Source organism: Oryzias latipes, chromosome 13, assembly GCF_053564925.1.
Source record: "Oryzias latipes strain Hd-rR chromosome 13, Olatipes_Hd-rR_3.1".
Classification (NCBI taxonomy): domain Eukaryota; kingdom Metazoa; phylum Chordata; class Actinopteri; order Beloniformes; family Adrianichthyidae; genus Oryzias; species Oryzias latipes.
The window spans coordinates 2930094-2950577 of NC_136249.1; the positions used below are offsets into that span (position 1 = coordinate 2930094).

Sequence of the window (20484 nt, forward strand, 5' to 3'; positions counted from 1 at the left end):
ACAATGACGCAAAACAAATGTACGTGAATAGTATTGTCCATCTATTCTAAGATGATAATACTCGTGATTATGCAACTAAATCATCATGTAAAGGCTAGAACACATGGGTCACATTCAAAAGAAAAGTCATTTGAACCTCATGATGAAATGGTAAACAGGTTAAATCAGCACAAATTTCACACAATGTTTCTCCCTGATTTTCTATAAACTATCCCTAAAGTTCCATGAGCAAATCTGGTGGCCATTAAGGTTTCTGTAGTGTAGTGGTTATCACGTTCGTCTCACACACGAAAGGACCCCAGCTCGAACCTGTGCAGAAACAGGATTTTCCCTTCTTAAATTGAATATGTCAGAAGATTCGACTTTTTCCTAACACCGCTCCTGTTCTAAAAAAAAGTTCCTGATCATGTCTAACAAAACCGTTGTACCAACAAGCAGTAAGTCTTTCAGAGGCCAGTTAGCTCAGCTGGTTTAGAGCGTGGTGCTAATAACGACAAGGTCGTGGGTTCAATCCCCATACTGGCCAAAGACTGTTTTTATGACAGCTGTGAAATGCCACAGTTGAGTTCCAAGTCTGTCTTCATGCTGTCTACAGAAATCAGTGCTTGCTTAAAGACATTCACAATGGTTCAAGAGATTAAAAAACTAAGCCTGTTGTGTCTTTTGACAACAACACACAAAAGAAGAAATTTCTAAGTGGATCAAATCATTATAGGACTTCCTTGATGAGCATCACAAGCAAATGGTATTAGGACCGTCAGTCAAGACCCAAGTCATCAAATTGTTGTTTGGAGATTCTAATTCCTTGGGTACCTGAACCCATTTAATAGGTCACTCATTCATGTTGTAAACAAACTTATTAGTGTAAAGGTTGACATACATTTTGTAGCGTCAGCAATTCTGGGCCTTCAGACATGGTTTGGCCCTACTTTTCTATAAGGCCTCCAACAAATTGTGTTATTTTTTCTCTCCAGAGGAGTAGGTTTCTGTAGTGTAGTGGTTATCACATTCGCCTAACACGCAAAAGGTCCCCAGCTCAAAACTGGGCAGAAACATTACTCTTTAGTGCAAAACAATAAAAGACCTTGTGGTGATATGACAATTTACATAATGCTACCAGATTCCTTTGCTCAAAACGTGACTACTAAAAATCCTGTGACGACAAGCGGTCAGCTAACAATGACGCAAAACAAATGTACGTGAATAGTATTGTCCATCTATTCTAAGATGATAATACTCGTGATTATGCAACTAAATAATCATGTAAAAGGCTAGAACACATGGGTCACATTCAAAAGAAAAGTCATTTGAACCTCATGATGAAATGGTGAGCAGGTTAAATCAGCACAAATTTCACACAATGTTTCTCCCTGATTTTCTATAAACTATCCCTAAAGTTCCATGAGCAAATCTGGTGGCCATTAAGGTTTCTGTAGTGTAGTGGTTATCACGTTCGTCTCACACACGAAAGGACCCCAGCTCGAACCTGGGCAGAAACAGGATTTTCCCTTCTTAAATTGAAGACGTCAGAAGATTCGACTTTTTTCTAACACCGCTCCTGTTCTAAAAAAAAGTTCCTGATCATGTCTAACAAAACCGTTGTACCAACAAGCAGTAAGTCTTTCAGAGGCCAGTTAGCTCAGTTGGTTTAGAGCGTGGTGCTAATAACGCCAAGGTCGTGGGTTCAATCCCCATACTGGCCAAAGACTGTTTTTATGACAGCTGTGAAATGCCACAGTTGAGTTCCAAGTCTGTCTTCATGCTGTCTACAGAATTCAGTGCTTGCTTAAAGACATTCACAATGGTTCAAGAGATTAAAAAACTAAGCCTGTTTTGTCTTTTGACAACAACACACAAAAGAAGAAATTTCCAAGTGGATCAAATCATTATAGGACTTCCTTGATGAGCATCACAAGCAAATGGTATTAGGACCGTCAGTCAAGACCCAAGTCATCAAATTGTTGTTTGGAGATTCTAATTCCTTGGGTACCTGAACCCATTTAATAGGTCACTCATTCATGTTGTAAACAAACTTGTTAGTGTACGGGTTGACATACATTTTGTAGCGTCAGCAATTCTGGGCCTTCAGACATAGTTTGGCCCTACTTTTCTATAAGGCCTCCAACAAATTGTGTTATTTTTTCTCTCCAGACACATAGGTTTCTGTAGTGTAGTGGTTATCACATTCGCCTAACACGCGAAAAGTCCTCAGCTCAAAACTGGGCAGAAACATTACTCTTTAGTGCAAAACAATAAAAGACCTTGTGGTGATATGACAATTTACATAATGCTACCAGATTCCTTTGCTCAAAACGTGACTACTAAAAATCCTGTCACGACAAGCGGTCAGCTAACAATGACGCAAAACAAATGTACGTGAATAGTATTGTCCATCTATTCTAAGATGATAATACTCGTGATTATGCAACTAAATCATCATGTAAAGGCTAGAACACATGGTTCACATTCAAAAGAAGAGTAATTTGAACCTCATGATAAAATGGTAAACAGGTTAAGTCAGCACAAATTTCACACAATGTTTCTCCCTGATTTTCTATAAACTATCCCTAAAGTTCCATGAGCAAATCTGGTGGCCATTAAGGTTTCTGTAGTGTAGTGGTTATCACGTTCGTCTCACACACGAAAGGACCCCAGCTCGAACCTGGGCAGAAACAGGATTTTCCCTTCTTAAATTGAAGACGTCAGAAGATTCGACTTTTTTCTAACCCCGCTCCTGTTCTAAAAAAAAAGTTCCTGATCATGTCTAACAAAACCGTTGTACCAACAAGCAGTGAGTCTTTCACAGGCCAGTTAGCTCAGCTGGTTTAGAGCGTGGTGCTAATAACGCCAAGGTCGTGGGTTCAATCCCCATACTGGCCAAAGACTGTTTTTATGACGGCTGTGAAATGCCACAGTTGAGTTCCAAGTTTGTCTTCATGCTGTCGACAGAATTCAGTGCTTGCTTAAAGACATTCACAATGGTTCAAGAGATTAAAAAACTAAGCCTGTTGTGTCTTTTGACAACAAACAAAAGAAGAAATTTCCAAGAGGATCAAATTATTATAGGACTTCCTTGATGAGGATCACAAGCAAATGGTATTAGGACCGTCAGTCAAGACCCAAGTCATCAAATTGTTGTTTGGAGATTCTAATTCCTTGGGTACCTGAACCCATTTAATAGGTCACTCATTCATGTTGTAAACAAACTTGTTAGTGTACAGGTTGACATACATTTTGTAGCGTCAGCAATTCTGGGCCTTCAGACATAGTTTGGCCCTACTTTTCTATAAGGCCTCAAACAATTTGTGTTATTTTTTCTCTCCAGACACATAGGTTTCTGTAGTGTAGTGGTTATCACATTCGCCTAACACGCGAAAGGTCCCCAGCTCAAAACTGGGCAGAAACATTACTCTTTAGTGCAAAACAATAAAAGACCTTGTAGTGACATGACAATTTACATAATGCTACCAGATTCCTTTGCTCAAAACGTGACTACTAAAAATCCTGTGACGACAAGCGGTCAGCTAATAATGACGCAAAACAAATGTACGTCAATAGTATTGTCCATCTATTCTAAGATGATAATACTCGTGATTATGCAACTAAATCATCATGTAAAGGCTAGAACACATGGGTCACATTCAAAAGAAAAGTCATTTGAACCTCATGATGAAATGGTGAACAGGTTAAGTCAGCACAAATTTCACACAATGTTTCTCCCTGATTTTCTATAAACTATCCCTAAAGTTCCATGAGCAAATCTGGTGGCCATTAAGGTTTCTGTAGTGTAGTGGTTATCACGTTCGTCTCACACACGAAAGGACCCCAGCTCGAACCTGGGCAGAAACAGGATTTTCCCTTCTTAAATTGAAGACGTCAGAAGATTCGACTTTTTTCTAACACCGCTCCTGTTCTAAAAAAAAAGTTCCTGATCATGTCTAACAAAACCGTTGTACCAACAAGCAGTAAGTCGTTCACAGGCCAGTTAGCTCAGCTGGTTTAGAGCGTGGTGCTAATAACGCCAAGGTCGTGGGTTCAATCCCCATACTGGCCAAAGACTGTTTTTATGACGGCTGTGAAATGCCACAGTTGAGTTCCAAGTTTGTCTTCATGCTGTCGACAGAATTCAGTGCTTGCTTAAAGACATTCACAATGGTTCAAGAGATTAAAAAACTAAGCCTGTTGTGTCTTTTGACAACAAACAAAAGAAGAAATTTCCAAGAGGATCAAATTATTATAGGACTTCCTTGATGAGGATCACAAGCAAATGGTATTAGGACCGTCAGTCAAGACCCAAGTCATCAAATTGTTGTTTGGAGATTCTAATTCCTTGGGTACCTGAACCCATTTAATAGGTCACTCATTCATGTTGTAAACAAACTTGTTAGTGTACAGGTTGACATACATTTTGTAGCGTCAGCAATTCTGGGCCTTCAGACATAGTTTGGCCCTACTTTTCTATAAGGCCTCAAACAATTTGTGTTATTTTTTCTCTCCAGACACATAGGTTTCTGTAGTGTAGTGGTTATCACATTCGCCTAACACGCGAAAGGTCCCCAGCTCAAAACTGGGCAGAAACATTACTCTTTAGTGCAAAACAATAAAAGACCTTGTAGTGACATGACAATTTACATAATGCTACCAGATTCCTTTGCTCAAAACGTGACTACTAAAAATCCTGTGACGACAAGCGGTCAGCTAATAATGACGCAAAACAAATGTACGTCAATAGTATTGTCCATCTATTCTAAGATGATAATACTCGTGATTATGCAACTAAATCATCATGTAAAGGCTAGAACACATGGGTCACATTCAAAAGAAAAGTCATTTGAACCTCATGATGAAATGGTGAGCAGGTTAAATCAGCACAAATTTCACACAATGTTTCTCCCTGATTTTCTATAAACTATCCCTAAAGTTCCATGAGCAAATCTGGTGGCCATTAAGGTTTCTGTAGTGTAGTGGTTATCACGTTCGTCTCACACACGAAAGGACCCCAGCTCGAACCTGGGCAGAAACAGGATTTTCCCTTCTTAAATTGAAGACGTCAGAAGATTCGACTTTTTTCTAACACCGCTCCTGTTCTAAAAAAAAAGTTCCTGATCATGTGTCTACCAAAACCGTTGTACCAACAAGCAGTGAAACTTTCTGAGGCCAGTTAGCTCAGCTGGTTTAGAGTGTGGTGCTAATAACGCCAAGGTCGTGGGTTCAATCCCCATACTGGCCAAAGACTGTTTCTTATGACAGCTGTGAAATGCCACAGTTGAGTTCCAAGTCTGTCTTCATGCTGTCTACAGAATTCAGTGCTTGCTTAAAGACATTCACAATGGTTCAAGAGATTAAAAAACTAAGCCTGTTTTGTCTTTTGACAACAACACACAAAAGCAGAAATTTCCAAGTGGATCAAATCATTATAGGACTTCCTTGATGAGCATCACAAGCAAATGGTATTAGGACCGTCAGTCAAGACCCAAGTCATCAAATTGTTGTTTGGAGATTCTAATTCCTTGGGTACCTGAACCCATTTAATAGGTCACTCATTCATGTTGTAAACAAACTTATTAGTGTAAAGGTTGACATACATTTTGTAGCGTCAGCAATTTTGGGCCTTCAGACATAGTTTGGCCCTACTTTTCTATAATGCCTCCATCAAATTGTGTTATTTTTTCTCTCCAGACACGTAGGTTTCTGTAGTGTAGTGGTTATCACATTCGCCTAACACGCGAAAGGTCCCCAGCTCAAAACTGGGCAGAAACATTACTCTTTAGTGCAAAACAATAAAAGACCTTGTGGTGATATGACAATTTACATAATGCTACCAGATTCCTTTGCTCAAAACGTGACTACTAAAAATCCTGTGACGACAAGCGGTCAGCTAACAATGACGCAAAACAAATGTACATGAATAGTATTGTCCATCTATTCTAAGATGATAATACTCGTGATTATGCAACTAAATCATCATGTAAAGGCTAGAACACATGGGTCACATTCAAAAGAAAAGTCATTTGAACCTCATGATGAAATGGTGAGCAGGTTAAATCAGCACAAATTTCACACAATGTTTCTCCCTGATTTTCTATAAACTATCCCTAAAGTTCCATGAGCAAATCTGGTGGCCATTAAGGTTTCTGTAGTGTAGTGGTTATCACGTTCGTCTCACACACGAAAGGACCCCAGCTCGAACCTGGGCAGAAACAGGATTTTCCCTTCTTAAATTGAAGACGTCAGAAGATTCGACTTTTTTCTAACACCGCTCCTGTTCTAAAAAAAAAGTTCCTGATCATGTCTAACAAAACCGTTGTACCAACAAGCAGTAAGTCGTTCACAGGCCAGTTAGCTCAGCTGGTTTAGAGCGTGGTGCTAATAACGCCAAGGTCGTGGGTTCAATCCCCATACTGGCCAAAGACTGTTTTTATGACGGCTGTGAAATGCCACAGTTGAGTTCCAAGTTTGTCTTCATGCTGTCGACAGAATTCAGTGCTTGCTTAAAGACATTCACAATGGTTCAAGAGATTAAAAAACTAAGCCTGTTGTGTCTTTTGACAACAAACAAAAGAAGAAATTTCCAAGAGGATCAAATTATTATAGGACTTCCTTGATGAGGATCACAAGCAAATGGTATTAGGACCGTCAGTCAAGACCCAAGTCATCAAATTGTTGTTTGGAGATTCTAATTCCTTGGGTACCTGAACCCATTTAATAGGTCACTCATTCATGTTGTAAACAAACTTGTTAGTGTACAGGTTGACATACATTTTGTAGCGTCAGCAATTCTGGGCCTTCAGACATAGTTTGGCCCTACTTTTCTATAAGGCCTCAAACAATTTGTGTTATTTTTTCTCTCCAGACACATAGGTTTCTGTAGTGTAGTGGTTATCACATTCGCCTAACACGCGAAAGGTCCCCAGCTCAAAACTGGGCAGAAACATTACTCTTTAGTGCAAAACAATAAAAGACCTTGTAGTGACATGACAATTTACATAATGCTACCAGATTCCTTTGCTCAAAACGTGACTACTAAAAATCCTGTGACGACAAGCGGTCAGCTAATAATGACGCAAAACAAATGTACGTCAATAGTATTGTCCATCTATTCTAAGATGATAATACTCGTGATTATGCAACTAAATCATCATGTAAAGGCTAGAACACATGGGTCACATTCAAAAGAAAAGTCATTTGAACCTCATGATGAAATGGTGAGCAGGTTAAATCAGCACAAATTTCACACAATGTTTCTCCCTGATTTTCTATAAACTATCCCTAAAGTTCCATGAGCAAATCTGGTGGCCATTAAGGTTTCTGTAGTGTAGTGGTTATCACGTTCGTCTCACACACGAAAGGACCCCAGCTCGAACCTGGGCAGAAACAGGATTTTCCCTTCTTAAATTGAAGACGTCAGAAGATTCGACTTTTTTCTAACACCGCTCCTGTTCTAAAAAAAAGTTCCTGATCATGTGTCTACCAAAACCGTTGTACCAACAAGCAGTGAAACTTTCTGAGGCCAGTTAGCTCAGCTGGTTTAGAGTGTGGTGCTAATAACGCCAAGGTCGTGGGTTCAATCCCCATACTGGCCAAAGACTGTTTCTTATGACAGCTGTGAAATGCCACAGTTGAGTTCCAAGTCTGTCTTCATGCTGTCTACAGAATTCAGTGCTTGCTTAAAGACATTCACAATGGTTCAAGAGATTAAAAAACTAAGCCTGTTTTGTCTTTTGACAACAACACACAAAAGCAGAAATTTCCAAGTGGATCAAATCATTATAGGACTTCCTTGATGAGCATCACAAGCAAATGGTATTAGGACCGTCAGTCAAGACCCAAGTCATCAAATTGTTGTTTGGAGATTCTAATTCCTTGGGTACCTGAACCCATTTAATAGGTCACTCATTCATGTTGTAAACAAACTTATTAGTGTAAAGGTTGACATACATTTTGTAGCGTCAGCAATTTTGGGCCTTCAGACATAGTTTGGCCCTACTTTTCTATAATGCCTCCATCAAATTGTGTTATTTTTTCTCTCCAGACACGTAGGTTTCTGTAGTGTAGTGGTTATCACATTCGCCTAACACGCGAAAGGTCCCCAGCTCAAAACTGGGCAGAAACATTACTCTTTAGTGCAAAACAATAAAAGACCTTGTGGTGATATGACAATTTACATAATGCTACCAGATTCCTTTGCTCAAAACGTGACTACTAAAAATCCTGTGACGACAAGCGGTCAGCTAACAATGACGCAAAACAAATGTACGTGAATAGTATTGTCCATCTATTCTAAGATGATAATACTCGTGATTATGCAACTAAATCATCATGTAAAGGCTAGAACACATGGGTCACATTCAAAAGAAAAGTCATTTGAACCTCATGATGAAATGGTGAGCAGGTTAAATCAGCACAAATTTCACACAATGTTTCTCCCTGATTTTCTATAAACTATCCCTAAAGTTCCATGAGCAAATCTGGTGGCCATTAAGGTTTCTGTAGTGTAGTGGTTATCACGTTCGTCTCACACACGAAAGGACCCCAGCTCGAACCTGGGCAGAAACAGGATTTTCCCTTCTTAAATTGAAGACGTCAGAAGATTCGACTTTTTTCTAACACCGCTCCTGTTCTAAAAAAAAGTTCCTGATCATGTGTCTACCAAAACCGTTGTACCAACAAGCAGTAAGTCTTTCAGAGGCCAGTTAGCTCAGCTGGTTTAGAGCGTGGTGCTAATAACGCCAAGGTCGTGGGTTCAATCCCCATACTGGCCAAAGACTGTTTCTTATGACAGCTGTGAAATGCCACAGTTGAGTTCCAAGTCTGTCTTCATGCTGTCTACAGAATTCAGTGCTTGCTTAAAGACATTCACAATGGTTCAAGAGATTAAAAAACTAAGCCTGTTTTGTTTTTTGACAACAACACACAAAAGAAGAAATTTCTAAGTGGATCAAATCATTATAGGACTTCCTTGATGAGCATCACAAGCAAATGGTATTAGGACCGTCAGTCAAGACCCAAGTCATCAAATTGTTGTTTGGAGATTCTAATTCCTTGGGTACCTGAACCCATTTAATAGGTCACTCATTCATGTTGTAAACAAACTTATTAGTGTAAAGGTTGACATACATTTTGTAGCGTCAGCAATTCTGGGCCTTCAGACATAGTTTGGCCCTACTTTTCTATAAGGCTTCCAACAAATTGTGTTATTTTTTCTCTCCAGACACATAGGTTTCTGTAGTGTAGTGGTTATCACATTCGCCTAACACGCGAAAAGTCCCCAGCTCAAAACTGGGCAGAAACATTACTCTTTAGTGCAAAACAATAAAAGACCTTGTGGTGATATGACAATTTACATAATGCTACCAGATCCCTTTGCTCAAAACGTGACTACTAAAAATCCTGTGACGACAAGCGGTCAGCTAACAATGACGCAAAACAAATGTACGTGAATAGTATTGTCCATCTATTCTAAGATGAAAATACTCGTGATTATGCAACTAAATCATCATGTAAAGGCTAGAACACATGGTTCACATTCAAAAGAAGAGTCATTTGAACCTCATGATGAAATGGTAAGCAGGTTAAATCAGCACAAATTTCACACAATGTTTCTCCCTGATTTTCTATAAACTATCCCTAAAGTTCCATGAGCAAATGTGGTAGCCATTAAGGTTTCTGTAGTGTAGTGGTTATCACGTTCGTCTTACACACGAAAGGACCCCAGCTCGAACCAGGGCAGAAACAGGATTTTCCCTTCTTAAATTGAAGACGTCAGAAGATTTGACTTTTTTCTAACACCGCTCCTGTTCTAAAAAAAAAGTTCCTGATCATGTGTCTACCAAAACCGTTGTACCAACAAGCAGTAAGTCTTTCAGAGGCCAGTTAGCTCAGCTGGTTTAGAGCGTGGTGCTAATAAAGCCAAGGTCGTGGGTTCAATCCCCATACTGGCCAAAGACTGTTTTTATGACAGCTGTGAAATGCCACAGTTGAGTTCCAAGTCTGTCTTCATGCTGTCTACAGAATTCAGTGCTTGCTTAAAGACATTCACAATGGTTCAAGAGATTAAAAAACTAAGCCTGTTGTGTCTTTTGACAACAACACACAAAAGAAGAAATTTCCAAGTGGATCAAATCATTATAGGACTTCCTTGATGAGCATCACAAGCAAATGGTATTAGGACCGTCAGTCAAGACCCAAGTCATCAAATTGTTGTTTGGAGATTCTAATTCCTTGGGTACCTGAACCCATTTAATAGGTCACTCATTCATGTTGTAAACAAACTTATTAGTGTAAAGGTTGACATACATTTTGTAGCGTCAGCAATTTTGGGCCTTCAGACATAGTTTGGCCCTACTTTTCTATAATGCCTCCAACAAATTGTGTTATTTTTCTCTCCAGCCACGTAGGTTTCTGTAGTGTAGTGGTTATCACATTCGCCTAACACGCGAAAGGTCCCCAGCTCAAAACTGGGCAGAAACATTACTCTTTAGTGCAAAACAATAAAAGACCTTGTGGTGACATGACAATTTACATAATGCTACCAGATTCCTTTGCTCAAAACGTGACTACTAAAAATCCTGTGACGACAAGCGGTCAGCTAACAATGACGCAAAACAAATGTACGTGAATAGTATTGTCCATCTATTCTAAGATGATAATACTCGTGATTATGCAACTAAATCATCATGTAAAGGCTAGAACACATGGTTCACATTCAAAAGAAGAGTCATTTGAACCTCATGATGAAATGGTAAACAGGTTAAATCAGCACAAATTTCACACAATGTTTCTCCCTGATTTTCTATAAACTATCCCTAAAGTTCCATAAGCAAATGTGGTAGCCATTAAGGTTTCTGTAGTGTAGTGGTTATCACGTTCGTCTCACACACGAAAGGACCCCAGCTCGAACCTGGGCAGAAACAGGACTTTCCCTTCTTAAATTGAAGACGTCAGAAGATTCGACTTTTTTCTAACACCGCTCCTGTTCTAAAAAAAAGTTCCTGATCATGTGTCTACCAAAAGCGTTGTACCAACAAGCAGTAAGTCTTTCAGAGGCCAGTTAGCTCAGCTGGTTTAGAGCGTGGTGCTAATAACGCCAAGGTCGTGGGTTCAATCCCCATACTGGCCAAAGACTGTTTCTTATGACAGCTGTGAAATGCCACAGTTGAGTTCCAAGTCTGTCTTCATGCTGTCTACAGAATTCAGTGCTTGCTTAAAGACATTCACAATGGTTCAAGAGATTAAAAAACTAAGCCTGTTTTGTCTTTTGACAACAACACACAAAAGAAGAAATTTCCAAGTGGATCAAATCATTATAGGACTTCCTTGATGAGCATCACAAGCAAATGGTATTAGGACCGTCAGTCAAGACCCAAGTCATCAAATTGTTGTTTGGAGATTCTAATTCCTTGGGTACCTGAACCCATTTAATAGGTCACTCATTCATGTTGTAAACAAACTTGTTAGTGTACAGGTTGACATACATTTTGTAGCGTCAGCAATTCTGGGCCTTCAGACATAGTTTGGCCCTACTTTTCTATAAGGCCTCAAACAATTTGTGTTATTTTTTCTCTCCAGACACGTAGGTTTTTTTGTAGTGTAGTGGTTATCACATTCGCCTAACACGCGAAAGGTCCCCAGCTCAAAACTGGGCAGAAACTTTACTCTTGAGTGCAAAACAATAAAAGACCTTGTGGTGATATGACAATTTACATAATGCTACCAGATTCCTTTGCTCAAAACGTGACTACTAAAAATCCTGTGACGACAAGCGGTCAGCTAACAATGACGCAAAACAAATGTACGTGAATAGTATTGTCCATCTATTCTAAGATGATAATACTCGTGATTATGCAACTAAATCATCATGTAAAGGCTACAACACATGTTTCACATTCAAAAGAAAAGTCATTTGAACCTCATGATAAAATGGTAAACAGGTTAAGTCAGCACTAATTTCACACAGTTTCTCCCTGATTTTCTATAAACTATCCCTAAAGTTCCATGAGCAAATGTGGTAGCCATTAAGGTTTCTGTAGTGTAGTGGTTATCACGTTCGTCTCACACACGAAAGGACCCCAGCTCGAACCTGGGCAGAAACAGGATTTTCCCTTCTTAAATTGAAGACGTCAGAAGATTCGACTTTTTTCTAACACCGCTCCTGTTCTAAAAAAAAAGTTCCTCATCATGTCTAACAAAACCGTTGTACCAACAAGCAGTAAGTCTTTCAGAGGCCAGTTAGCTCAGCTGGTTTAGAGCGTGGTGCTAATAACGCCAAGGTCGTGGGTTCAATCCCCATACTGGCCAAAGACTGTTTCTTATGACAGCTGTGAAATGCCACAGTTGAGTTCCAAGTCTGTCTTCATGCATTCTACAGAATTCAGTGCTTGCTTAAAGACATTCACAATGGTTCAAGAGATTAAAAAACTAAGCCTCTTTTGTCTTTTGACAACAACACACAAAAGAAGAAATTTCCAAGTGGATCAAATCATTATAGGACTTCCTTGATGAGCATCACAAGCAAATGGTATTAGGACCGTCAGTCAAGACCCAAGTCATCAAATTGTTGTTTGGAGATTCTAATTCCTTGGGTACCTGAACCCATTTAATAGGTCACTCATTCATGTTGTAAACAAACTTATTAGTGTAAAGGTTGACATACATTTTGTAGCGTCAGCAATTCTGGGCCTTCAGACATAGTTTGGCCCTACTTTTCTATAAGGCTTCCAACAAATTGTGTTATTTTTTCTCTCCAGACACGTAGGTTTCTGTAGTGTAGTGGTTATCACATTCGCCGAACACGTGAAAAGTCCCCAGCTCAAAACTGGGCAGAAACATTACTCTTTAGTGCAAAACAATAAAAGACCTTGTGGTGATATGACAATTTACATAATGCTACCAGATTCCTTTGCTCAAAACGTGACTACTAAAAATCCTGTGACGACAAGCGGTCAGCTAACAATGACGCAAAACAAATGTACGTGAATAGTATTGTCCATCTATTCTAAGATGATAATACTCGTGATTATGCAACTAAATCATCATGTAAAGGCTAGAACACATGTTTCACATTCAAAAGAAAAGTCATTTGAACCTCATGATAAAATGGTAAACAGGTTAAGTCAGCACTAATTTCACACAGTTTCTCCCTGATTTTCTATAAACTATCCCTAAAGTTCCATGAGCAAATGTGGTAGCCATTAAGGTTTCTGTAGTGTAGTGGTTATCACGTTCGTCTCACACACGAAAGGACCCCAGCTCGAACCTGGGCAGAAACAGGATTTTCCCTTCTTAAATTGAAGACGTCAGAAGATTCGACTTTTTTCTAACACCGCTCCTGTTCTAAAAAAAAAGTTCCTCATCATGTCTAACAAAACCGTTGTACCAACAAGCAGTAAGTCTTTCAGAGGCCAGTTAGCTCAGCTGGTTTAGAGCGTGGTGCTAATAACGCCAAGGTCGTGGGTTCAATCCCCATACTGGCCAAAGACTGTTTCTTATGACAGCTGTGAAATGCCACAGTTGAGTTCCAAGTCTGTCTTCATGCTGTCTACAGAATTCAGTGCTTGCTTAAAGACATTCACAATGGTTCAAGAGATTAAAAAACTAAGCCTGTTGTGTCTTTTGACAACAACACACAAAAGAAGAAATTTCCAAGTGGATCAAATCATTATAGGACTTCCTTGATGAGCATCACAAGCAAATGGTATTAGGACCGTCAGTCAAGACCCAAGTCATCAAATTGTTGTTTGGAGATTCTAATTCCTTGGGTACCTGAACCCATTTAATAGGTCACTCATTCATGTTGTAAACAAACTTGTTAGTGTAAAGGTTGACATACATTTTGTAGCGTCAGCAATTCTGGGCCTTCAGACATGGTTTGGCCCTACTTTTCTATAAGGCCTCCAACAAATTGTGTTATTTTTTCTCCCCAGACATGTAGGTTTCTGTAGTGTAGTGGTTATCACATTCGCCTAACACGCGAAAGGTCCCCAGCTCAAAACTGGGCAGAAACATTACTCTTTAGTGCAAAACAATAAAAGACCTTGTGGTGATATGACAATTTACATAATGCTACCAGATTCCTTTGCTCAAAACGTGACTACTAAAAATCCTGTGACGACAAGCGGTCAGCTAACAATGACGCAAAACAAATGTACGTCAATAGTATTGTCCATCTATTCTAAGATGATAATACTCGTGATTATGCAACTAAATCATCATGTAAAGGCTAGAAAACATGTTTCACATTCAAAAGAAGAGTAATTTGAACCTCATGATAAAATGGTAAACAGGTTAAATCAGCACAAATTTCACACAATGTTTCTCCCTGATTTTCTATAAACTATCCCTAAAGTTCCATGAGCAAATGTGGTAGCCATTAAGGTTTCTGTAGTGTAGTGGTTATCACGTTCGTCTTACACACGAAAGGACCCCAGCTCGAACCTGGGCAGAAACAGGATTTTCCCTTCTTAAATTGAAGACGTCAGAAGATTCGACTTTTTTTTAACACCGCTCCTGTTCTAAAAAAAAAGTTCCTGATCATGTCTAACAAAACCGTTGTACCAACAAGCAGTAAGTCTTTCAGAGGCCAGTTAGCTCAGCGCTGGTTTAGAGCGTGGTGCGAATAACGCCAAGGTCGTGGGTTCAATCTCCATACTGGCCAAAGACTGTTTTTATGACAGCTGTGAAATGCCACAGTTGAGTTCCAAGTCTGTCTTCATGCTGTCTACAGAATTCAGTGCTTGCTTAAAGACATTCACAATGGTTCAAGAGATTAAAAAACTAAGCCTGTTTTGTCTTTTGACAACAACACACAAAAGAAGAAATTTCCAAGTGGATCAAATCATTATAGGACTTCCTTGATGAGCATCACAAGCAAATGGTATTAGGACCGTCAGTCAAGACCCAAGTCATCAAATTGTTGTTTGGAGATTCTAATTCCTTGGGTACCTGAACCCATTTAATAGGTCACTCATTCATGTTGTAAACAAACTTATTAGTGTAAAGGTTGACATACATTTTGTAGCGTCAGCAATTCTGGGCCTTCAGACATAGTTTGGCCCTACTTTTCTATAAGGCCTCCAACAAATTGTGTTATTTTTTCTCTCCAGACAAGTAGGTTTTTTTGTAGTGTAGTGGTTATCACATTCGCCTAACACGTGAAAGGTCCCCAGCTCAAAACTGGGCAGAAACTTTACTCTTGAGTGCAAAACAATAAAAGACCTTGTGGTGATATGACAATTTACATAATGCTACCAGATTCCTTTGCTCAAAACGTGACTACTAAAAATCCTGTGATGACAAGCGGTCAGCTAACAATGACGCAAAACAAATGTACGTGAATAGTATTGTCCATCTATTCTAAGATGATAATACTCGTGATTATGCAACTAAATCATCATGTAAAGGCTAGAACACATGGTTCACATTCAAAAGAAGAGTCATTTGAACCTCATGATGAAATGGTAAGCAGGTTAAATCAGCACAAATTTCACACAATGTTTCTCCCTGATTTTCTATAAACTATCCCTAAAGTTCCATGAGCAAATCTGGAAGCCATTAAGGTTTCTGTAGTGTAGTGGTTATCACGTTCGTCTTACACACGAAAGGACGCCAGCTCAAAACTGGGCAGAAACATTACTCTTTAGTGCAAAACAATAAAAGACCTTGTGGTGATATGACAATTTACATAATGCTACCAGATTCCTTTGCTCAAAACGTGACTACTAAAAATCCTGTGACGACAAGCGGTCAGCTAACAATGACGCAAAACAAATGTACGTGAATAGTATTGTCCATCTATTCTAAGATGATAATACTCGTGATTATGCAACTAAATCATCATGTAAAGGCTAGAACACATGTTTCACATTCAAAAGAAGAGTAATTTGAACCTCATGATAAAATGGTAAACAGGTTAAATCAGCACAAATTTCACACAATGTTTCTCCCTGATTTTCTATAAACTATCCCTAAAGTTCCATGAGCAAATGTGGTAGCCATTAAGGTTTCTGTAGTGTAGTGGTTATCACGTTCGTCTTACACACGAAAGGACCCCAGCTCGAACCTGGGCAGAAACAGGATTTTCCCTTCTTAAATTGAAGACGTCAGAAGATTCGACTTTTTTCTAACACCGCTCCTGTTCTAAAAAAAAGTTCCTGATCATGTGTCTACCAAAAGCTTTGTACCAACAAGCAGTAAGTCTTTCAGAGGCCAGTTAGCTCAGCTGGTTTAGAGCGTGGTGCTAATAACGCCAAGGTCGTGTGTTCAATCCCCATACTGGCCAAAGACTGTTTTTATGCCAGCTGTGAAATGCCACAGTTGAGTTCCAAGTCTGTCTTCATGCTGTCTACAGAATTCAGTGCTTGCTTAAAGACATTCACAATGGTTCAAGAGATTAAAAAACTAAGCCTGTTGTGTCTTTTGACAACAACACACAAAAGAAGAAATTTCCAAGTGGATCAAATCATTATAGGACTTCCTTGATGAGCATCACAAGCAAATGGTATTAGGACCGTCAGTCAAGACCCAAGTCATCAAATTGTTGTTTGGAGATTCTAATTCCTTGGGTACCTGAACCCATTTAATAGGTCACTCATTCATGTTGTAAACAAACTTATTAGTGTAAAGGTTGACATACATTTTGTAGCGTCAGCAATTCTGGGCCTTCAGACATAGTTTGGCCCTACTTTTCTATAAGGCCTCCAACAAATTGTGTTATTTTTTCTCTCCAGACACGTAGGTTTCTGTAGTGTAGTGGTTATCACATTCGCCTAACACGCGAAAAGTCCCCAGCTCAAAACTGGGCAGAAACATTACTCTTTAGTGCAAAACAATAAAAAACCTTGTGGTGATATGACAATTTACATAATGCTACCAGATTCCTTTGCTCAAAACGTGACTACTAAAAATCCTGTCACGACAAGCGGTCAGCTAACAATGACGCAAAACAAATGTACGTGAATAGTATTGTCCATCTATTCTAAGATGATAATACTCGTGATTATGCAACTAAATCATCATGTAAAGGCTACAACACATGTTTCACATTCAAAAGAAAAGTCATTTGAACCTCATGATAAAATGGTAAACAGGTTAAGTCAGCACTAATTTCACACAGTTTCTCCCTGATTTTCTATAAACTATCCCTAAAGTTCCATGAGCAAATGTGGTAGCCATTAAGGTTTCTGTAGTGTAGTGGTTATCACGTTCGTCTCACACACGAAAGGACCCCAGCTCGAACCTGGGCAGAAACAGGATTTTCCCTTCTTAAATTGAAGACGTCAGAAGATTCGACTTTTTTCTAACACCGCTCCTGTTCTAAAAAAAAAGTTCCTCATCATGTCTAACAAAACCGTTGTACCAACAAGCAGTAAGTCTTTCAGAGGCCAGTTAGCTCAGCTGGTTTAGAGCGTGGTGCTAATAACGCCAAGGTCGTGGGTTCAATCCCCATACTGGCCAAAGACTGTTTCTTATGACAGCTGTGAAATGCCACAGTTGAGTTCCAAGTCTGTCTTCATGCTGTCTACAGAATTCAGTGCTTGCTTAAAGACATTCACAATGGTTCAAGAGATTAAAAAACTAAGCCTGTTGTGTCTTTTGACAACAACACACAAAAGAAGAAATTTCCAAGTGGATCAAATCATTATAGGACTTCCTTGATGAGCATCACAAGCAAATGGTATTAGGACCGTCAGTCAAGACCCAAGTCATCAAATTGTTGTTTGGAGATTCTAATTCCTTGGGTACCTGAACCCATTTAATAGGTCACTCATTCATGTTGTAAACAAACTTATTAGTGTAAAGGTTGACATACATTTTGTAGCGTCAGCAATTCTGGGCCTTCAGACATAGTTTGGCCCTACTTTTCTATAAGGCTTCCAACAAATTGTGTTATTTTTTCTCTCCAGCCACGTAGGTTTCTGTAGTGTAGTGGTTATCACATTCGCCGAACACGTGAAAAGTCCCCAGCTCAAAACTGGGCAGAAACATTACTCTTTAGTGCAAAACAATAAAAGACCTTGTGGTGATATGACAATTTACATAATGCTACCAGATTCCTTTGCTCAAAACGTGACTACTAAAAATCCTGTGACGACAAGCGGTCAGCTAACAATGACGCAAAACAAATGTACGTGAATAGTATTGTCCATCTATTCTAAGATGATAATACTCGTGATTATGCAACTAAATCATCATGTAAAGGCTAGAACACATGTTTCACATTCAAAAGAAAAGTCATTTGAACCTCATGATAAAATGGTAAACAGGTTAAGTCAGCACTAATTTCACACAGTTTCTCCCTGATTTTCTATAAACTATCCCTAAAGTTCCATGAGCAAATGTGGTAGCCATTAAGGTTTCTGTAGTGTAGTGGTTATCACGTTCGTCTCACACACGAAAGGACCCCAGCTCGAACCTGGGCAGAAACAGGATTTTCCCTTCTTAAATTGAAGACGTCAGAAGATTCGACTTTTTTCTAACACCGCTCCTGTTCTAAAAAAAAAGTTCCTCATCATGTCTAACAAAACCGTTGTACCAACAAGCAGTAAGTCTTTCAGAGGCCAGTTAGCTCAGCTGGTTTAGAGCGTGGTGCTAATAACGCCAAGGTCGTGGGTTCAATCCCCATACTGGCCAAAGACTGTTTCTTATGACAGCTGTGAAATGCCACAGTTGAGTTCCAAGTCTGTCTTCATGCTGTCTACAGAATTCAGTGCTTGCTTAAAGACATTCACAATGGTTCAAGAGATTAAAAAACTAAGCCTGTTGTGTCTTTTGACAACAACACACAAAAGAAGAAATTTCCAAGTGGATCAAATCATTATAGGACTTCCTTGATGAGCATCACAAGCAAATGGTATTAGGACCGTCAGTCAAGACCCAAGTCATCAAATTGTTGTTTGGAGATTCTAATTCCTTGGGTACCTGAACCCATTTAATAGGTCACTCATTCATGTTGTAAACAAACTTGTTAGTGTAAAGGTTGACATACATTTTGTAGCGTCAGCAATTCTGGGCCTTCAGACATGGTTTGGCCCTACTTTTCTATAAGGCCTCCAACAAATTGTGTTATTTTTTCTCCCCAGACATGTAGGTTTCTGTAGTGTAGTGGTTATCACATTCGCCTAACACGCGAAAGGTCCCCAGCTCAAAACTGGGCAGAAACATTACTCTTTAGTGCAAAACAATAAAAGACCTTGTGGTGATATGACAATTTACATAATGCTACCAGATTCCTTTGCTCAAAACGTGACTACTAAAAATCCTGTGACGACAAGCGGTCAGCTAACAATGACGCAAAACAAATGTACGTCAATAGTATTGTCCATCTATTCTAAGATGATAATACTCGTGATTATGCAACTAAATCATCATGTAAAGGCTAGAAAACATGTTTCACATTCAAAAGAAGAGTAATTTGAACCTCATGATAAAATGGTAAACAGGTTAAATCAGCACAAATTTCACACAATGTTTCTCCCTGATTTTCTATAAACTATCCCTAAAGTTCCATGAGCAAATGTGGTAGCCATTAAGGTTTCTGTAGTGTAGTGGTTATCACGTTCGTCTTACACATGAAAGGACCCCAGCTCGAACCTGGGCAGAAACAGGATTTTCCCTTCTTAAATTGAAGACGTCAGAAGATTCGACTTTTTTTTAACACCGCTCCTGTTCTAAAAAAAAAGTTCCTGATCATGTCTAACAAAACCGTTGTACCAACAAGCAGTAAGTCTTTCAGAGGCCACTTAGCTCAGCGCTGGTTTAGAGCGTGGTGCGAATAACGCCAAGGTCGTGGGTTCAATCTCCATACTGGCCAAAGACTGTTTTTATGACAGCTGTGAAATGCCACAGTTGAGTTCCAAGTCTGTCTTCATGCTGTCTACAGAATTCAGTGCTTGCTTAAAGACATTCACAATGGTTCAAGAGATTAAAAAACTAAGCCTGTTTTGTCTTTTGACAACAACACACAAAAGAAGAAATTTCCAAGTGGATCAAATCATTATAGGACTTCCTTGATGAGCATCACAAGCAAATGGTATTAGGACCGTCAGTCAAGACCCAAGTCATCAAATTGTTGTTTGGAGATTCTAATTCCTTGGGTACCTGAACCCATTTAATAGGTCACTCATTCATGTTGTAAACAAACTTATTAGTGTAAAGGTTGACATACATTTTGTAGCGTCAGCAATTCTGGGCCTTCAGACATAGTTTGGCCCTACTTTTCTATAAGGCCTCCAACAAATTGTGTTATTTTTTCTCTCCAGACAAGTAGGTTTTTTTGTAGTGTAGTGGTTATCACATTCGCCTAACACGTGAAAGGTCCCCAGCTCAAAACTGGGCAGAAACTTTACTCTTGAGTGCAAAACAATAAAAGACCTTGTGGTGATATGACAATTTACATAATGCTACCAGATTCCTTTGCTCAAAACGTGACTACTAAAAATCCTGTGACGACAAGCGGTCAGCTAACAATGACGCAAAACAAATGTACGT

At 39.3% G+C, this 20484-nt stretch overlaps 1 protein-coding gene and 40 non-coding genes across 42 annotated transcripts in view; 40 read left to right on the forward strand and 1 right to left on the reverse strand.

Annotated features, from left to right (window-relative positions):
• Positions 1-20484, reverse strand: part of gkup (glucuronokinase with putative uridyl pyrophosphorylase) — a 344724-nt gene that overhangs the window by 251863 nt on the left and 72377 nt on the right. The gene's annotated exons all lie outside the window — the stretch shown is intronic.
• On the forward strand, positions 250-322 carry trnav-cac (transfer RNA valine (anticodon CAC)). Its single transcript has one exon. It is a non-coding gene; the product is annotated as a tRNA-Val (tRNA).
• Positions 1427-1499, forward strand: trnav-cac (transfer RNA valine (anticodon CAC)). The gene has a single exon. It is a non-coding gene; the product is annotated as a tRNA-Val (tRNA).
• Positions 1629-1703, forward strand: trnai-aau (transfer RNA isoleucine (anticodon AAU)). Its single transcript has one exon. It is a non-coding gene; the product is annotated as a tRNA-Ile (tRNA).
• trnav-cac (transfer RNA valine (anticodon CAC)) lies at positions 2603-2675 on the forward strand. Its single transcript has one exon. It is a non-coding gene; the product is annotated as a tRNA-Val (tRNA).
• Positions 2806-2880, forward strand: trnai-aau (transfer RNA isoleucine (anticodon AAU)). The gene has a single exon. It is a non-coding gene; the product is annotated as a tRNA-Ile (tRNA).
• trnav-aac (transfer RNA valine (anticodon AAC)) lies at positions 3334-3406 on the forward strand. Its single transcript has one exon. It is a non-coding gene; the product is annotated as a tRNA-Val (tRNA).
• Positions 3777-3849, forward strand: trnav-cac (transfer RNA valine (anticodon CAC)). The gene has a single exon. It is a non-coding gene; the product is annotated as a tRNA-Val (tRNA).
• Positions 3980-4054, forward strand: trnai-aau (transfer RNA isoleucine (anticodon AAU)). Its single transcript has one exon. It is a non-coding gene; the product is annotated as a tRNA-Ile (tRNA).
• trnav-aac (transfer RNA valine (anticodon AAC)) lies at positions 4508-4580 on the forward strand. Its single transcript has one exon. It is a non-coding gene; the product is annotated as a tRNA-Val (tRNA).
• On the forward strand, positions 4951-5023 carry trnav-cac (transfer RNA valine (anticodon CAC)). The gene has a single exon. It is a non-coding gene; the product is annotated as a tRNA-Val (tRNA).
• Positions 5156-5230, forward strand: trnai-aau (transfer RNA isoleucine (anticodon AAU)). Its single transcript has one exon. It is a non-coding gene; the product is annotated as a tRNA-Ile (tRNA).
• Positions 5688-5760, forward strand: trnav-aac (transfer RNA valine (anticodon AAC)). The gene has a single exon. It is a non-coding gene; the product is annotated as a tRNA-Val (tRNA).
• Positions 6131-6203, forward strand: trnav-cac (transfer RNA valine (anticodon CAC)). The gene has a single exon. It is a non-coding gene; the product is annotated as a tRNA-Val (tRNA).
• On the forward strand, positions 6334-6408 carry trnai-aau (transfer RNA isoleucine (anticodon AAU)). The gene has a single exon. It is a non-coding gene; the product is annotated as a tRNA-Ile (tRNA).
• On the forward strand, positions 6862-6934 carry trnav-aac (transfer RNA valine (anticodon AAC)). The gene has a single exon. It is a non-coding gene; the product is annotated as a tRNA-Val (tRNA).
• trnav-cac (transfer RNA valine (anticodon CAC)) lies at positions 7305-7377 on the forward strand. The gene has a single exon. It is a non-coding gene; the product is annotated as a tRNA-Val (tRNA).
• Positions 7509-7583, forward strand: trnai-aau (transfer RNA isoleucine (anticodon AAU)). The gene has a single exon. It is a non-coding gene; the product is annotated as a tRNA-Ile (tRNA).
• On the forward strand, positions 8041-8113 carry trnav-aac (transfer RNA valine (anticodon AAC)). The gene has a single exon. It is a non-coding gene; the product is annotated as a tRNA-Val (tRNA).
• trnav-cac (transfer RNA valine (anticodon CAC)) lies at positions 8484-8556 on the forward strand. The gene has a single exon. It is a non-coding gene; the product is annotated as a tRNA-Val (tRNA).
• Positions 8688-8762, forward strand: trnai-aau (transfer RNA isoleucine (anticodon AAU)). The gene has a single exon. It is a non-coding gene; the product is annotated as a tRNA-Ile (tRNA).
• Positions 9220-9292, forward strand: trnav-aac (transfer RNA valine (anticodon AAC)). The gene has a single exon. It is a non-coding gene; the product is annotated as a tRNA-Val (tRNA).
• trnav-uac (transfer RNA valine (anticodon UAC)) lies at positions 9663-9735 on the forward strand. Its single transcript has one exon. It is a non-coding gene; the product is annotated as a tRNA-Val (tRNA).
• Positions 10398-10470, forward strand: trnav-aac (transfer RNA valine (anticodon AAC)). Its single transcript has one exon. It is a non-coding gene; the product is annotated as a tRNA-Val (tRNA).
• On the forward strand, positions 10841-10913 carry trnav-cac (transfer RNA valine (anticodon CAC)). The gene has a single exon. It is a non-coding gene; the product is annotated as a tRNA-Val (tRNA).
• trnai-aau (transfer RNA isoleucine (anticodon AAU)) lies at positions 11045-11119 on the forward strand. The gene has a single exon. It is a non-coding gene; the product is annotated as a tRNA-Ile (tRNA).
• trnav-cac (transfer RNA valine (anticodon CAC)) lies at positions 12020-12092 on the forward strand. The gene has a single exon. It is a non-coding gene; the product is annotated as a tRNA-Val (tRNA).
• Positions 12223-12297, forward strand: trnai-aau (transfer RNA isoleucine (anticodon AAU)). The gene has a single exon. It is a non-coding gene; the product is annotated as a tRNA-Ile (tRNA).
• trnav-cac (transfer RNA valine (anticodon CAC)) lies at positions 13196-13268 on the forward strand. Its single transcript has one exon. It is a non-coding gene; the product is annotated as a tRNA-Val (tRNA).
• trnai-aau (transfer RNA isoleucine (anticodon AAU)) lies at positions 13399-13473 on the forward strand. The gene has a single exon. It is a non-coding gene; the product is annotated as a tRNA-Ile (tRNA).
• On the forward strand, positions 13931-14003 carry trnav-aac (transfer RNA valine (anticodon AAC)). Its single transcript has one exon. It is a non-coding gene; the product is annotated as a tRNA-Val (tRNA).
• trnav-uac (transfer RNA valine (anticodon UAC)) lies at positions 14374-14446 on the forward strand. Its single transcript has one exon. It is a non-coding gene; the product is annotated as a tRNA-Val (tRNA).
• Positions 15555-15627, forward strand: trnav-uac (transfer RNA valine (anticodon UAC)). The gene has a single exon. It is a non-coding gene; the product is annotated as a tRNA-Val (tRNA).
• On the forward strand, positions 15998-16070 carry trnav-uac (transfer RNA valine (anticodon UAC)). Its single transcript has one exon. It is a non-coding gene; the product is annotated as a tRNA-Val (tRNA).
• trnav-aac (transfer RNA valine (anticodon AAC)) lies at positions 16733-16805 on the forward strand. Its single transcript has one exon. It is a non-coding gene; the product is annotated as a tRNA-Val (tRNA).
• trnav-cac (transfer RNA valine (anticodon CAC)) lies at positions 17174-17246 on the forward strand. Its single transcript has one exon. It is a non-coding gene; the product is annotated as a tRNA-Val (tRNA).
• Positions 17377-17451, forward strand: trnai-aau (transfer RNA isoleucine (anticodon AAU)). Its single transcript has one exon. It is a non-coding gene; the product is annotated as a tRNA-Ile (tRNA).
• On the forward strand, positions 18350-18422 carry trnav-cac (transfer RNA valine (anticodon CAC)). Its single transcript has one exon. It is a non-coding gene; the product is annotated as a tRNA-Val (tRNA).
• Positions 18553-18627, forward strand: trnai-aau (transfer RNA isoleucine (anticodon AAU)). Its single transcript has one exon. It is a non-coding gene; the product is annotated as a tRNA-Ile (tRNA).
• On the forward strand, positions 19085-19157 carry trnav-aac (transfer RNA valine (anticodon AAC)). The gene has a single exon. It is a non-coding gene; the product is annotated as a tRNA-Val (tRNA).
• Positions 19528-19600, forward strand: trnav-uac (transfer RNA valine (anticodon UAC)). The gene has a single exon. It is a non-coding gene; the product is annotated as a tRNA-Val (tRNA).